Raw genomic sequence first — 17,496 nt, 5'->3', positions numbered from 1 at the left:
ACCCGTAATCTGTGGGATATATTGAGATTTTTTTTGTTATCTTTGCTTTGCTAATCTCCCACTGTGGCAGGCAAATCATTTATATGCGAGATATGAGTATCAAATTAATGTACTGCATACCTAAAAACGGTAACACAAAGTTTTAAATTTGAAAGGGTAGCGCAAACGTTTCTCTTTTGTTAATTTTTTATCTTTCCGAAATGTTAATGTTTTTATTGCCAAAAAAATTTGTTTATTACAATATTTTAATTTTTAAGGTAATACAAAACTTTTTTAATCTAAACTCACAGACGACGATCAAGCGTTGTTCTTTTCTGAAGATGCGTTAAGACAAAATATTCCTCCCAACTAAGAAGTAGTTAAATTTTCTATAGAAATAAAATCTTGACAACATTTTCTATAGAAATAACATTTTGACAAAATTTTCTATAGCAATAAAATGTTGTCAAAAATTTCTCTAGCAATAAAATATTGACATAAAATAAAAAACACAAGTATATAAGGACGTAAGTTCGGCCATGCCGAATCTTATGTACCCTCCACCATGGATTGCGTAGAAACTTCTACGAAAGGCTGTCATCCACAATCGAAATACTTGGGTTGTGGTATCTTAAAACTTCTTAACATCGTTTTCTAAATTGTAAGTTAGTCGATACGTGGTATATATTAGACAAAAAAGTTATGTATAGTTAAGTCTACAAATAATTACGAATCGATATGGACTTTTTGCAAGGTACGTAGAGAGCCAGAATTGAAATATGGGGGGTCGCTTATATGGGGGCTATATGCAATTATGAACTTGATATGGACCAATTTTTGTGTGATTGGAAACCTATTTATCTGAGGGATACATATAACTATAGACCGATATGGACCTAGTTAGGCATTGGTTGTTAACGACCGTATACTAGCACAATGTACCAAATTTCAACTCACTCGGATGAAATTTGCTACTCCAAGAGGCTCCAAAACCAAATCTTGGGATCGGCATGGTTGTTAAATATCATATACGATCACCACGTACCAAATTTCAAGCAGATTGGATGAATTTTGATTCTCCAAAAGGCACCGGATGTCAAATCTGGGGATCGGTTTATATGGGAGCTATATATAATTATGGGCTGATAGGAACCAATTCCTGCATGGTTGTTGGATACCATATACTAACATCACGTTCCAAATTTCAACCGAATGGGAAGAATTTTGCTCTTCCAAGGGGCTCTGGAGGTCAAATCTGGGGATCGGTTTATATGGGGCCTATATATAATTATGGACCGATTTCGACCAATTTTTGCATGGGAGTTTGAGGCCATATATTAACACCACATACCAAATTTCAACTGAATCAGACGAATTTTGGTCTCCCAAGAGGCTCCGGAGGTCAAATCTGGTGATCGGTTTATATGGGGGCTATATATAATTATTGACCGATGTGGACCAATTTCTGCATGGTTGTTAGAGACCATATACTAACACCATGTACCAAGTTTCAGCCGGATCGGAGGAAATTTGCTTCTCATAGAGGCCACGCAAGCCAAATCGGGAGATGGGTTTATATGGGGGCTATATATAATTATGGACCGATGTGGACCAATTTTTGCATGGTTGTTAGAGACCATATACTAACATGATGTACCAAATTTCAGCCGGATCGGATGAATTTGCTTCTCTTAGAGGCCTCGCAAGCCAAATCGGGAGATGGGTTTATATGGGGGCTATATATAATTATGGACCGATGTGGACCAATTTTTGCATGGTTGTTAGAGACCATATACTAACACCATGTACCAAATTTCAGCCGGATCGGATGAAATTTGCCTTGCAAACCAAATTTGGGGGTCCGTTTATATGGGGGCTACACGTAAAAGTGGACCGATATGGCCCATTTGCAATACCATCTGACCTACATCAATAACAACTACTTGTGCCAAGTTTCAAGTCGATAGCTTGTTTCGTTCGGAAGTTAGCGTGATTTCAACAGACGGACGGACGGACGGACATGCTCTGATCGACTTAGAATTTCACCACGACCCAGAATATATACTTTATGGGGTCTTAGAGCAATATTTCGATGTGTTACAAACGGAATGACAAAGTTAATATACCCCCCATCCTATAGTGGAGGGTATACAAATTTTGGTAGAATTGGTAGAATTCAAAATTTTGACAACATTTCCTATAGCAATAAAATTTGGACAAAATTTTATTATTGTAGGAATAAAATTTTGTCAAAATTTACTATAGGAACAACATTTTGTCAAAATTTCCTATAGAAATAAAATTTTGACAAAATTTTCTATAGAAATAAAATGTTGACCAAATTTTCTATAGTAATAAAATTTTGACAAAATTTTCTATAGGAACAGAATTTTGACAAAATTTCCTAGAGATATAAAATTTTGACAAAATTTGCCATACAAATATAATGTTGAAAAAATTGTCTATATAAATAAAAATTTGACAAAATGTTCTATAACATTTTGACAAAATTTATTGAAGGAATAAAATTTTGACAAAATTTACTATACACTGGTAGAAAAAGTTTCGTTAATACGTTGTATTAACGAAATTCTTCATTAAAAGTCAGCCAACGTAGCATTTCGTTATAACCACGTAATTGTACGTTATATTTACGAAACCCTTTATGGAATATATTTCGTAGTATTAACGAATAATTACGTTGCTTTTACGTAGCCTTTTCATTGTATTAACGAAAATTATTCGTTGTATGAGTGAAATTTATTCATAGTATGAATCCAGCTTTTTCATTGTATAAACGAAAGGCGAACGTTGTATAAATAACACAAACGTTATTATTACTCGTATAAAAACTATCAAGCCCCTAAGATAACATGGATACTTACCACCTGCCTCTAATCCCCCTGTCCTTAAATGTAAGTTCATCTGAAATATTAAACTAATGCAGCCATTTTGATTAAGCCAACTTCCTCGCTTAGAATCGGGCAAAAACGAACTAACATATGGCTAGTTTCATACGACGATTCGTAGGCCATTACGATGTCTTGTCAATCACAAATTTCAATTTTTTTTATTTTTATTATATCTAAAAACTTGATTTTTAATTATAATATTGAGGGGTACAATTAATCTTCTTCACAAATTTATAATTATTTATTTGTTCATAATTTATTCTGTTGATTTCATCCGTATAGCCGACGGACAGATATTCGCGTAGTCAGTGATGCCACCTCCCGAAGGCTAAAAAACACCAAAAATATATTATATATTCTAACTTATCAGTTCCCACTACAAAAACTACTCCAAATGCAATGAGCTACTACTAAAAAAAACGTCAAAAATACATATTTAGAACTTTTGGGTATTGATTGATTTTTACGCAATTATGAACGTTTTTTGAAATGAGATAATAAATTTTTCGACATTAAATTTGGAAATATTAATATTTGCCAGAAGTCTATTTCTTATTTCAATTATGAGTGTTTTGTTGAATTTAATACTAACGACGATTGACATCTTTACACACAAAGAAAATTTCATTAAAAGTCAGCCAACGAAAAATTTGCATTGATATAACGAAACAATTTCATTAATACAATGAAAATATTCGTTAATAGCACGAAACTTTACGTTGATTTGCAGAAAATTCGTTATATTGACGAAAAAATTCGTTCTATTAACAAAGTTGTTTTATTGGCTGACATTTAACGACACATTTCGTTAATATAGCGAAACTTTTTCTATTAGTGTATCAAGTTTAGAAATTCATCACTCGTCGCTAGACAACTATGGCAATATAGTTGAGTTTCTGTTGAAATCACGCTAACTTCCGAACGAAACAAGCTATCGACGTGAAACTTGGCACAAGTAGTTGTTATTGATGTAGGTCGGATGGTATTGAACATTTTACGTATAGCCCCCATATAAAGGGACCCGCAGATTTGGCTTGTGGAGCCTCTAACAGAAGCATATTTCATCCGATCCGCCTGAAATTTGGTACTAACAACCGTACAAAAATTGGTCCACATCGGTCCATAATTACATATAGCCCCCATATAAACCGGTCCCCAGATTTGGCTTGTGGAGCCTCTAACAGAAGCATATTTCATCCGATCCGGCTGAAATTTGGTACATGGTGTTGGTATATGGTCTCTAGCAACCATGCAAAAATTGGTCCACATCGGTCCATAATTACATATAGCCCCCATATAAACCGATCCCCTGATTTGGGTTGCGGAGCCTCAAAGAGAAGCAAATTTCATCCGATCCGGCTGAAATTTGGTACATGATGTTGGTACATGGTCTCTAGCAACCATGTAAAAATTGGTCCACATCGGTCCATAATTATATATAGACCCCATATAAACCGATCCCCAGATTTGGCTTGCGAGGCCCCTAAGAGAAGCAAATTTCATCCGATCCACCTGATCGGTCCACATCGGTCCATAATTATATATAGCCCCCGTATAAACAAATCCCCATATTTGGGTTGCGGAGCCTCACAGAGAAGCAAATTTCATCCGATCCACCTGAAATTTGGTACATGATGTTGGTATATGGTCTCTAACAACCATGCAAAAATTGGTCCACATCGGTCCATAATTATATATAGCCCCCATATAAACCGATCCCCCGATTTGGCTTGGGAGGCCCCTAAGAGAAGCAAATTTCATCCGATCCACCTGAAATTTGGTACATGATGTTGGTATATGGTCTCTCGGTCCATAATTATATATATATATATATATATATATATATATATATATATATATATATATATATATATATATATATATATATATATATATATATATATATATATATATATATATATATATATATATATATATATATATATATATATATATATATATATATATATATATATATATATATATATATATATATATATATATATATATATATATATATATATATATATATATATATATATATATATATATATATATATATATATATATATATTATATATATATATTTATATATTATATATATGCATTGCTCGATTTTCCCAAATTTGGCCATAATACTCTTATTTATTAACCAATGTTACTCAAATTTCAAATTTTGATGCACTAACCGATCGTATTTATACGTACTTGTAGCTCTTACATAAGAATATTGCTCGATTTTTTAATAATGGGCTCAATATTAGTGGCATACTAACTCGGTAGGTGCAATATCAACACAGCTAATGTTGCTAGAAGTAGGGGAAATTCTCTATATGTAGGGTTTTTTTTTAATATTTAGCGTCTTGTAGGGTCATTTTCACTCAACACAATTTGTAATAATTTTTACATTTTGGTGGCTCTAGAAGAGAAGCCGGCAAGGCTTGATCTTTAACAATGTGTGGTAACAACAGTCACCACTCGTGCCAAAAAAAATCTAACAAAATTTGAATATTACCACAAATTACCACAAATCTACCAAAGAAATATTTCTAGAGAAATTTTTGTCAAAACTTTTTTCCTGTAGAAAATTTTGTCAACAAGTTATTGCTTTAGCAATTTTGTCAAAATTGTATTTGTATAGAAATTTTTTTCAAAATATTATTTCTATAAAAATTATTTTCAAAATCTTATTTCTATGGAATTTATTCTCAAAATTTTATTTCTATAGAATTTATTATCAAAATTTTATTTGTATAGAAAAATTTCTCAAAAATATTTGTTTATAGAAAATTTTTCCAAAATTTTATTTCTAAAGAGATTTAACAAAAACAAAAATACTATTTTTGGTAGAATTCTACCAACTTTGGCAAACGTGGTGGTAATACAAATTTATTTTCTAGGTTATATACGTTGCATTTTCATGTTTTAAGGTAATAAAGTACTTAGAACCATTTTTATTTTGTAAGATTTGTTTAAATTTAACGAAAAATATTGTAGGGAAAATTGTTTGGGAATGTATGGGGAAGTAGGGAATTTTTTTTGTACTTGTAGGGTAAACCGAACATTTTCCTTGGCTACACTAACTATGAGCTCTAGTCAGATTGAGACAAAGTATCCATAAACATGTACCCCTTAATTTTCATAACCCTGGAAAGTCATCCTTATTTTTATACCCTCCACCATAGGATGGGGGGTATATTAACTTTGTTATTCCGTTTGTAACACATCGAAATATTGCTCTAAGACCCCATAAAGTATATATATTCTGGGCCGTGGTGAAATTCTGAGTCGATCTGAGCATGTCCGTCCGTCTGTTGAAATCACGCTAACTTCCGAACGAAACAAGCTATCGACGTGAAACTTGGCACAAGTAGTTGTTATTGATGTAGGTCGGATGGTATTGAAAATTTTACGTACTGGTATATGGTCTTTAGCAACCATGCAAAAATTGGTCCACATTGGTCCATAATTACATATAGCCACCATATAAACCGATCCCCAGATTTGGGTTGCGGAGCCTCAAAGGGAAGCAAATTTCATCCGATCCGGCTGAAATTTGGTACATGGTGTTGGTATATGGTCTCTAGCAACCATGCAAAAATTGGTCCACATCGGTCCATAATTACATATAGCCACCATATAAACCGATCCCCAGATTTGGGTTGTGGAGCCTCAAAGAGAAGCAAATTTCATCCGATCCGGATGAAATTTGGTACATGGTGTTGGTATATGGTCTCTAGCAACCATGCAAAAATTGGTCTACATCGCTCCATAATTATATATAGACCCCATATAAACAGATCCCCAGATTTGGCTTGCGGAGCCTCAAAGAGAAGCAAATTTCATCCGATCCGTCTGAAATTTGGTACATGATGTTGGTATATGGTCTCTAACAACCATGCAAATTGGTTCACATCGGTCCATAATTAAATATAGACCCCATATAAACCGATCCCCAGATTTGGCTTGCGGAGCCTCAAAGAGAAGCAAATTTCATCCGATCCGGCTGAAGTTTGGTACATGGTGTTGGTATATGGTCTCTAACAACCGTACAAATATTGGTCCACATCGGTCCATAATTACATATAGCCCGCATATAAACCGATCCCCAGATTTGGCTTGTGGAGCCTCTAACAGAAGTTTGGTACATGGTGTTGGTATATGGTCTCTAACAACCGTACAAAAATTGGTCCACATCGGTCCATAATTATATATAGCCCCCATATAAACAGATCCCCAGATTTGGGTTGCGGAGCCTCAAAGAGAAGCAAATTTCATCCGATCCACCTGAAATTTGGTACATGATGTTGGTATATGGTCTCTAACAACCATGCAAAAATTGGTCCACATCGGTCCATAATTATATATAGACCCCATATAAACCGATCCCCAGATTTGGCTTGCGAGGCCCCTAAGAGAAGCAAATTTCATCCGATCCACCTGATCGGTCCACATCGGTCCATAATTATATATAGCCCCCGTATAAACAAATCCCCATCTTTGGGTTGCGGAGCCTCACAGAGAAGCAAATTTCATCCGATCCACCTGAAATTTGGTACATGATGTTGGTATATGGTCTCTAACAACCATGCAAAAATTGGTCCACATCGGTCCATAATTATATATAGCCCCCATATAAACCGATCCCCCGATTTGGCTTGCGAGGCCCCTAAGAGAAGCAAATTTCATCCGATCCACCTGATCGGTCCACATCGGTCCATAATTATATATAGCCCCCGTATAAACAAATCCCCATATTTGGGTTGCGGAGCCTCACAGAGAAGCAAATTTCATCCGATCCACCTGAAATTTGGTACATGATGTTGGTATATGGTCTCTAACAACCATGCAAAAATTGGTCCACATCGGTCCATAATTATATATAGCCCCCATATAAACCGATCCCCCGATTTGGCTTGGGAGGCCCCTAAGAGAAGCAAATTTCATCCGATCCACCTGAAATTTGGTACATGATGTTGGTATATGGTCTCTCGGTCCATAATTATATATATATATATATATATATATATATATATATATATATATATATATATATATATATATATATATATATATATATATATATATATATATATATATATATATATATATATATATATATATATATATATATATATATATATATATATATATATATATATATATATATATATATATATATATATATATATATATGCATTGCTCGATTTTCCCAAATTTGGCCATAATACTCTTATTTATTAACCAATGTTACTCAAATTTCAAATTTTGATGCACTAACCGATCGTATTTATACGTACTTGTAGCTCTTACATAAGAATATTGCTCGATTTTTTAATAATGGGCTCAATATTAGTGGCATACTAACTCGGTAGGTGCAATATCAACACAGCTAATGTTGCTAGAAGTAGGGGAAATTCTCTATATGTAGGGTTTTTTTTTAATATTTAGCGTCTTGTAGGGTCATTTTCACTCAACACAATTTGTAATAATTTTTACATTTTGGTGGCTCTAGAAGAGAAGCCGGCAAGGCTTGATCTTTAACAATGTGTGGTAACAACAGTCACCACTCGTGCCAAAAAAATCTAACAAAATTTGAATATTACCACAAATTACCACAAATCTACCAAAGAAATATTTCTAGAGAAATTTTTGTCAAAACTTTTTTCCTGTAGAAAATTTTGTCAACAAGTTATTGCTTTAGCAATTTTGTCAAAATTGTATTTGTATAGAAATTTTTTTCAAAATATTATTTCTATAAAAATTATTTTCAAAATCTTATTTCTATGGAATTTATTCTCAAAATTTTATTTCTATAGAATTTATTATCAAAATTTTATTTGTATAGAAAAATTTCTCAAAAATATTTGTTTATAGAAAATTTTTCCAAAATTTTATTTCTAAAGAGATTTAACAAAAACAAAAATACTATTTTTGGTAGAATTCTACCAACTTTGGCAAACGTGGTGGTAATACAAATTTATTTTCTAGGTTATATACGTTGCATTTTCATGTTTTAAGGTAATAAAGTACTTAGAACCATTTTTATTTTGTAAGATTTGTTTAAATTTAACGAAAAATATTGTAGGGAAAATTGTTTGGGAATGTATGGGGAAGTAGGGAATTTTTTTTGTCCTTGTAGGGTAAACCGAACATTTTCCTTGGCTACACTAACTATGAGCTCTAGTCAGATTGAGACAAAGTATCCATAAACATGTACCCCTTAATTTTCATAACCCTGGAAAGTCATCCTTATTTTTATACCCTCCACCATAGGATGGGGGGTATATTAACTTTGTTATTCCGTTTGTAACACATCGAAATATTGCTCTAAGACCCCATAAAGTATATATATTCTGGGCCGTGGTGAAATTCTGAGTCGATCTGAGCATGTCCGTCCGTCTGTTGAAATCACGCTAACTTCCGAACGAAACAAGCTATCGACGTGAAACTTGGCACAAGTAGTTGTTATTGATGTAGGTCGGATGGTATTGAAAATTTTACGTACTGGTATATGGTCTTTAGCAACCATGCAAAAATTGGTCCACATTGGTCCATAATTACATATAGCCACCATATAAACCGATCCCCAGATTTGGGTTGCGGAGCCTCAAAGGGAAGCAAATTTCATCCGATCCGGCTGAAATTTGGTACATGGTGTTGGTATATGGTCTCTAGCAACCATGCAAAAATTGGTCCACATCGGTCCATAATTACATATAGCCACCATATAAACCGATCCCCAGATTTGGGTTGTGGAGCCTCAAAGAGAAGCAAATTTCATCCGATCCGGATGAAATTTTGTACATGGTGTTGGTATATGGTCTCTAGCAACCATGCAAAAATTGGTCTACATCGCTCCATAATTATATATAGACCCCATATAAACAGATCCCCAGATTTGGCTTGCGGAGCCTCAAAGAGAAGCAAATTTCATCCGATCCGTCTGAAATTTGGTACATGATGTTGGTATATGGTCTCTAACAACCATGCAAATTGGTTCACATCGGTCCATAATTAAATATAGACCCCATATAAACCGATCCCCAGATTTGGCTTGCGGAGCCTCAAAGAGAAGCAAATTTCATCCGATCCGGCTGAAGTTTGGTACATGGTGTTGGTATATGGTCTCTAACAACCGTACAAATATTGGTCCACATCGGTCCATAATTACATATAGCCCGCATATAAACCGATCCCCAGATTTGGCTTGTGGAGCCTCTAACAGAAGTTTGGTACATGGTGTTGGTATATGGTCTCTAACAACCGTACAAAAATTGGTCCACATCGGTCCATAATTATATATAGCCCCCATATAAACAGATCCCCAGATTTGGGTTGCGGAGCCTCAAAGAGAAGCAAATTTCATCCGATCCACCTGAAATTTGGTACATGATGTTGGTATATGGTCTCTAACAACCATGCAAAAATTGGTCCACATCGGTCCATAATTATATATAGACCCCATATAAACCGATCCCCAGATTTGGCTTGCGAGGCCCCTAAGAGAAGCAAATTTCATCCGATCCACCTGATCGGTCCACATCGGTCCATAATTATATATAGCCCCCGTATAAACAAATCCCCATCTTTGGGTTGCGGAGCCTCACAGAGAAGCAAATTTCATCCGATCCACCTGAAATTTGGTACATGATGTTGGTATATGGTCTCTAACAACCATGCAAAAATTGGTCCACATCGGTCCATAATTATATATAGCCCCCATATAAACCGATCCCCCGATTTGGCTTGCGAGGCCCCTAAGAGAAGCAAATTTCATCCGATCCACCTGAAATTTGGTACATGATGTTGGTATATGGTCTCTAACAACCATGCAAAAATTGGTCCACATCGGTCCATAATTATATATAGCCCCCATATAAACCGATCCCCCGATTTGGCTTGCGAGGCCCCTAAGAGAAGCAAATTTTATCCGATCCGGCTGAAATTTGGTACATGGTGTTAGTATATGGTTTCTAACAACCATGCGATAATTGGTCCACATCGGTCCATAATTATATATAGGCCCCATATAAACAGATTCCCAGATTTGACCTCCAGAGCCCCTTGGAAGAGCAAAATTCTTTCCATTCGGTTTAAATTTGGTATGTGATGTTAGTATATGGTATCCAACAACCATGCAGGAATTGGTTCCTATCAGCCCATAATTATATATAGCTCCCATATAAACCGATCCCCAGATTTGACCTACGATGCCTTTTGCATGTTCACAAAAAATCGCTTCTGTAACATATACTCCCAAACATATTTTGCTTCAAGCATATATATTTTTGGGTATTGCCCAAACATTTATATGTTTGATCTCTTCCAATATATAATATGTTTGAAAGCATATTGGTCTAAACAATATATGTTTGGGTAGTCTAAGTTCCAAAGATTTTGTATTTTTGCATCCAAATTCAATAATGTTGTCTTCCAAAAAACAATATGTAATTATGTGAACACATAATATGTTTGGAAGCATTTTGCACCCAAAAATATTATATGCTTAAAAAAATTCTCCCAAACAATATTGTGCTCAAAATTTTATTTATTTATTTATATATTTACAATCATAACGAATTATGAAAATAAACAGATAATATAGGTGCTAACAACATAGGTTTTCGACCTGAATGCTCAAAATTTTGTTTCTGCCCAATTGTATATTCCCCCACATCTTTCTCACTTCCACGAGATTTTTTAGTTCTTAGCACCTTTTTCTGTAATACAAACATTGTAGAAGAAATTATTCAATTGTATGATTTTTTTATTTTAATTTTACCTTTTGCCGGACGGGGATTCGAACAGCGGACCACACAGTTTGTAAGGATCAAAGAAGTAGCTGATCAGTTGCCCAAGGAAAAATAAAATGTTAATTTTGTAATAACAAGCAACAACCACCAACTTAATTCAATATCGCTCCCTGTTAAATAGCGCTCCAAGCTACTAAACACATATATGTTTATAGGCTATTTCTAAATTAATATATGTTTGCATCCAAGCATATTATATTTACAAACATTTTATGTCCCAAACATAATATGTTCTAACATATTAACATATATGTCCCAAACATGTTATGCTAGTTTATGAACATTATATGCTTGCACTCAAAAATATTGTGTTTAAAAATTTGTGTTCCAAACATATAATATTTATAGCCAAACATATGAAAAACAGTCTTTTTCATCCGTGTGGAGAAGCAAAATTCATCCGATCTTTTTGAAATGTGGTACGTGGTGTTCGTATATGATATTTAACAACCATGCCAAAAGTGGTCCATATCAGTCCATAATCATATATAGCCCCCATATAAACTGATCCCGAGATTTGGTTTTGGAGCCTCTTGGAGGAGCAAATTTCTTCCGAGTCAGTTGAAATTTGGTACATTGTGCTAGTATATGGCCGTTAACAACCATGCCTAACTAGGTCCATATCGGTCTATAGTTATATATATCCCTCAGATAAATCGATTTCCAATCACACAAAAATTGGTCCATATCAAGTTCATAATTGTATATAGCCTCCATATAAGTAACACCCATATTTCAATTCTGGCTCTCTACGTACCGTGCAAAAAGTCCATATCGATTCGTAATTATTTGTAGACTTACCTATACATAACTTTTTTGTCTAATATATACCACGTATGGACTAACTCACAATTTAGAAAACGATGTTAAGAATTTTTAAGATACCACAATCCAAGTATTTCGATTGTGGATGACAGTCTTTCGTTGAAGTTTCTACGCAATCCATGGTGGAGGGTACATAAGATTCGGCCTGGCCGAACTTACGGCCTTATATACTTGTTGTATACTAACGTCATCCTTCGTCATTTTGACTACGGCTTATTTCACGACGCTATAATTTGCATCGAGAGCAGGGTTGGACTGTCGGAAACAGTGACTTTTGCGACATACGTTTACGACGGTATAATACGTATGTCGCAAAAGTCGTAAACCTAGTGTAGAAAACCTAATTTGAAATTAAAGAAATTGTGAATATTTTTTAATTTAATTTAGTTAAGCTCCCCGATAAAAGGTATGCAAAAACAAGTAAGTAAAGTAGAAAGTCGGGCGGGGCCGACTATATCATACCCTAAACCACCGTTACAGAATTAGTAATCATAAGCATTTGTGGGTAACATATAGGTCTGGGAGATAAACCGCAGTTGCATATTTAAGAAAATTAAGGGGTACATGTCTATGGGTGCTTTGTGTCAATCTGACTATAGCTCATAGTCAATGTTGCCACGGAAAATGTTCGGTTTACCCTACAAGGACAAAAAAAGTTCCCTACTTTCCCATACATTCCCAAACAATTTTCCCTACTATATTTTTCATTAAATTAAAAAAAAAAAAATACAAAACAAAAATGGTTCTAAGTACTTTATTATCTTAATACATGAATATGCAACGTATATAACTTAGAATATAAATTTGTATTACAACCACGGTTGCCACAGTTGGTAGAATTCTACCCAAATTAGTAATCTTTTTTGTTAAATCTCTATAAAAATAAAATTTTGGAAAAAAGTTTCTATAAACAAATTTTTATTATATTACATGTTAGCCTGATACCGATCTGTTAATTGTCATATGTTGTAGTTGACTGTAGAAACAATAAGCATTGTTCGACTGTTCACCACTTAGGTGAATTCTAACAAATTAGCTTTCTAAAAATAAATTTCGTGTTGTTGCATTACTATGTAACAAAACGAAATAAAAATAAGATTAAGGGACTTGTAAGTTATATGAAAAGATGATGTACAGTGGGAGAAAAGATGATTCAATTTGTAAGAGGAAATTTCCCAAATGTTTTCTCCATAAGGAGTTAGCATAAAGGGCCCAAAATTGAGTTATCTCTCCCAGCCAGATCTATACTAAAGGCTGTGGAAAGGTTCATTCGCCCGAACCGAAACATGTACAGTCCAGGCGTGTATAGATTTGTATCTGGCGTTTTCTTTTCAATGGCTCTATTAACCATGTTCCTTAATCTATATCTGTCCATAAAGCTCGAATAATAATTGTATAATTAGATATAAACAAATTTTTGTGAGAAATTTTTCTATAGAAATAAAATTTTGACAATAAATTCTATAGAAATAAAATTTTGAGAAAATTTTTTATAGAAATAATATTTTGAAAAAAATTTCTATAGAAATACAATTTTGACAAAATGTTCTATAGAAATAAAATGTTGACAAAATTCTCTACAGGAATAAAGTTTACCACACATTGTTAAAAATCAAGCCTTGTCGGCTTCTAATTTCCTCCTCTAGAGCCACCAAAATGTAAAAATTATTACAAAATGTGTTGAATGAAAATGTCGTACATTGTGGCCCTACGTCCCTACAAGACGCTAAATATTAGAAAAATCCTACATATAGGGATTTTCCCCTACTTCTAGCAACATTGGCTGTGTTGATATTGCGCCTACGGAGATACTATGAAACTAATATTGAGCCCATTATTAAAAAAGAGAAAATCGTTAAATTAGTGTGGGTAATAAATACAAATTTGTAAAAATCGAGCAATATTGTTATGTAAGAGGTACAAGTACGTATAAGTACGATCGGCTAGTACATCAAAATTTGAAATTTGCGTAACATTGGTTAATAAATAAGAGTACTATGGCCAAATTTGGGAAAATCGAGCGATGCATATATATGGAAGCTACATCTAAATCTGAACCAATTTGCATAATATTTTGCGGGTTTGATTAATACCACAAAAGGTTACCTTGTGCAAGATTTGAGTAAGATCAGTTAAGGAATGAGGCCTGTATGGTCAAACATAAGGTTATTAGGGGCGAATTTTTCAAAATCGGGTGATACATATATGGGAGCTATATCTACATCTTAACCGATTTCGATGAAGTTTTGCACATATAATTAGTACTATAGAGGACTGGATCAAGCCAAGTTTTAGTAAGATCGGTTAATAAATAAGGGTTCTATGGCCAAATTTGGGAAAATCGGGCTATACATATATATGGAAGCTATATCTAAATCTAAACCGATTTCGATGATTTTTTGCACATATAGTTAGTGCTATAGAAGACTACATTTAGCCAAATTTGGGTAAGATCGGTTGATAAATAAAGGTTTTGTGGCCAAGTTAGGGAAAATCGGGCGATACATATATATGAGAGCTATATCTAAATCTGAACCGATTTGGATGATTTTTTGCACATATAGTTAGTTCTATAGAAGATTATATTTAGCCAAGTTTGAGTAAGATCGGTTGATAAATAAAGGTTTTGTGGCCAAATTTGGGAAAATCGGGCGATACATATATATGAGAGCTATATCTAAATCTGAACCGATTTGGATGAAATTTTGCAGACTTGAAGGGCGATAGAAAAGATTACCTTTTGTCAAATGTCGTGACGATCCCTTTGAAAAAACGCGCAACGTGACCTCATTTGTAGAAATCGGGCGATACATATATATGGGAGCTATATCTAAATTTGATCCGATTTCTTCCAAATTCAATAGCGTTCGTCCTTGTGCCCAAGAAACTCCCTGTACCAAATTTCATCAAAATCGGTTAATAATTGCGACCGGAATCCTGTGAACAACAAATACATGGACAGACGGACGGACGGACACCAAGCGCTAGATCGACTCAGGAGATGATTCTGAGTCGATCGGTATATATTTTATGGGGTCTAAAATCAATATTTCTGGTAGGCACATTTTTTGGCCGATCAAACTTATTATACCCTGACCACTATGTGGTTTAGGGTATAAAAATGCTTTATATTGTATTTATTCAAAACTCTACTAGATTTACGTCTCCCATTCACAACTTCAAACTATTCTTGGTTTTCGTGGTCCATAATGTCCATCTAAGCTAATAAGCCAAAAAGTGATATTATAAAATTCTCTCTTAACAGCAATTCATTTATGTAATGTATTTATGTTTTCCTTCCTTCCAGTTTCTGCAGTAATTTGTGGAAGGTTAACCATGAGCGAGTACCGATCGTCACGTTTACTGCACCATCGAGTAGTTTATAGTAATTTTGGCTTCGAGTTTCCAATTGAAATAAATATATTCTCAAGTTTTTTAAGCTCGTTAATAATTTTACAAACATTCCTGAGAATTGAAACTTATTCGCACGTATCATCATCTTGGATTGTCATTCGCTGCCTATCTGAAGTATTTGGAGTTTGCGACGTTTGCTACTTTTTCTACATTTACGACGTGTATGTGACTTTTACAACTTTGCGACAGTCGCAAACTTTAAAAAGTTGTATACAGACCATCTCTGATCGAGAGCAAAAATAAGAACCAAAATTGAGTTTATTTCCTTATTCAATTTGTGTTTAATTAGTATAAGACAAAAATTCATAAAATGGTTGAATTAGTATAACTTAAATTTATCATTTCCTAATCGACCAAAATGCATTTTAAATCGAAAATGAAATTACGCGTCGTCATTTTGACGAAGGATGACTGTCCAGGGTTAAATATGCAACTGCGGTTTATCTCCCAGACCTATATCAATGTTACCCCATAAATGCTTATCATTACTAATTCAGTAAGGGTGGTTTAGGGTATGATATAGTCGGTCCAGCCCGACTTTCTACTTTACATAATTGCTTATATTTACTAATACGGTAGGGGTGGTTTAGGGTATGATTTAGTCGGCTCCGCCCGACTATTCTATTCTAATTTTATCATACAATTAATTTATTTGTTTAATTTTATTTCATATGGTTGAATGTGAATACATTCAATTTGTTTGATAATAACCTTGTTTGTGCGAAAAAACATCTACCATCATCCACGTAAACATAAGCAAAAATGAGCAAACATAAAAATATATGTATGTGTGTAATATCTCCATCTAAGACATTGCATTGTGCGAAGAGAGAGAAAAAGTTGACCAGAATATTTTTAGAATTATTAACTAATTAATGACCTTTCCGTATGGCATCAAATTTAAACAGCAGATTAAAATATTTAGAAATATTTACTAACACACTTTAAAAACAATAAAACAATGTCACTGAGCATGGTTTTTATGATAAAGAAAGGAAATCAAATTTGTTGCCGACAACGATGTTAAAGGGTGATACGGTCAAAATTTGGTCAAGGGAAAACCCGTGTAAATCGGTGAAATCGTTTATTTAAAAAATCAAATTAAATTTCTTTTTCAAGTTCAATTAGTATAAAATTCAGAAAAAATATTCAGTTAGGCTTTCGCTTTTCCAAATCCGAATTGCCGGGCCTCACGCTTGACACCTGCCATCAGATTTTGTACAGCCACCTTGTCCACCTTCTTCGCCGCAGAAAGCCAGTTTGCCTTGAACTGCTGCTCGTCCTTAGCAGTTTTTTGGTCTTCTTTAGGTTCCGCTTGACAATAGCCCAGTATTTCTCAATTGGACGGAGCTCTGGCGTGTTGGGAGGGTTCTTGTCCTTGGGAACCACCTGCACGATGTTGGCGGTGTACCACTCCATGGCCTTTTTACCGTAATGGCAAGATGCCAAATCCGGCCAAAAAAGTACGGAACAACCGTGTTTCTTCAGGAAAGGCAGCAGACGTTTATTCAAACACTCTTTCACGTAAATTTCTTGGTTAACAGTCCCGG

Source organism: Haematobia irritans, chromosome 2 (genome assembly GCF_050003625.1).
Source record: "Haematobia irritans isolate KBUSLIRL chromosome 2, ASM5000362v1, whole genome shotgun sequence".
Classification (NCBI taxonomy): domain Eukaryota; kingdom Metazoa; phylum Arthropoda; class Insecta; order Diptera; family Muscidae; genus Haematobia; species Haematobia irritans.
Note: the sequence above shows the minus strand (reverse complement) of the source record.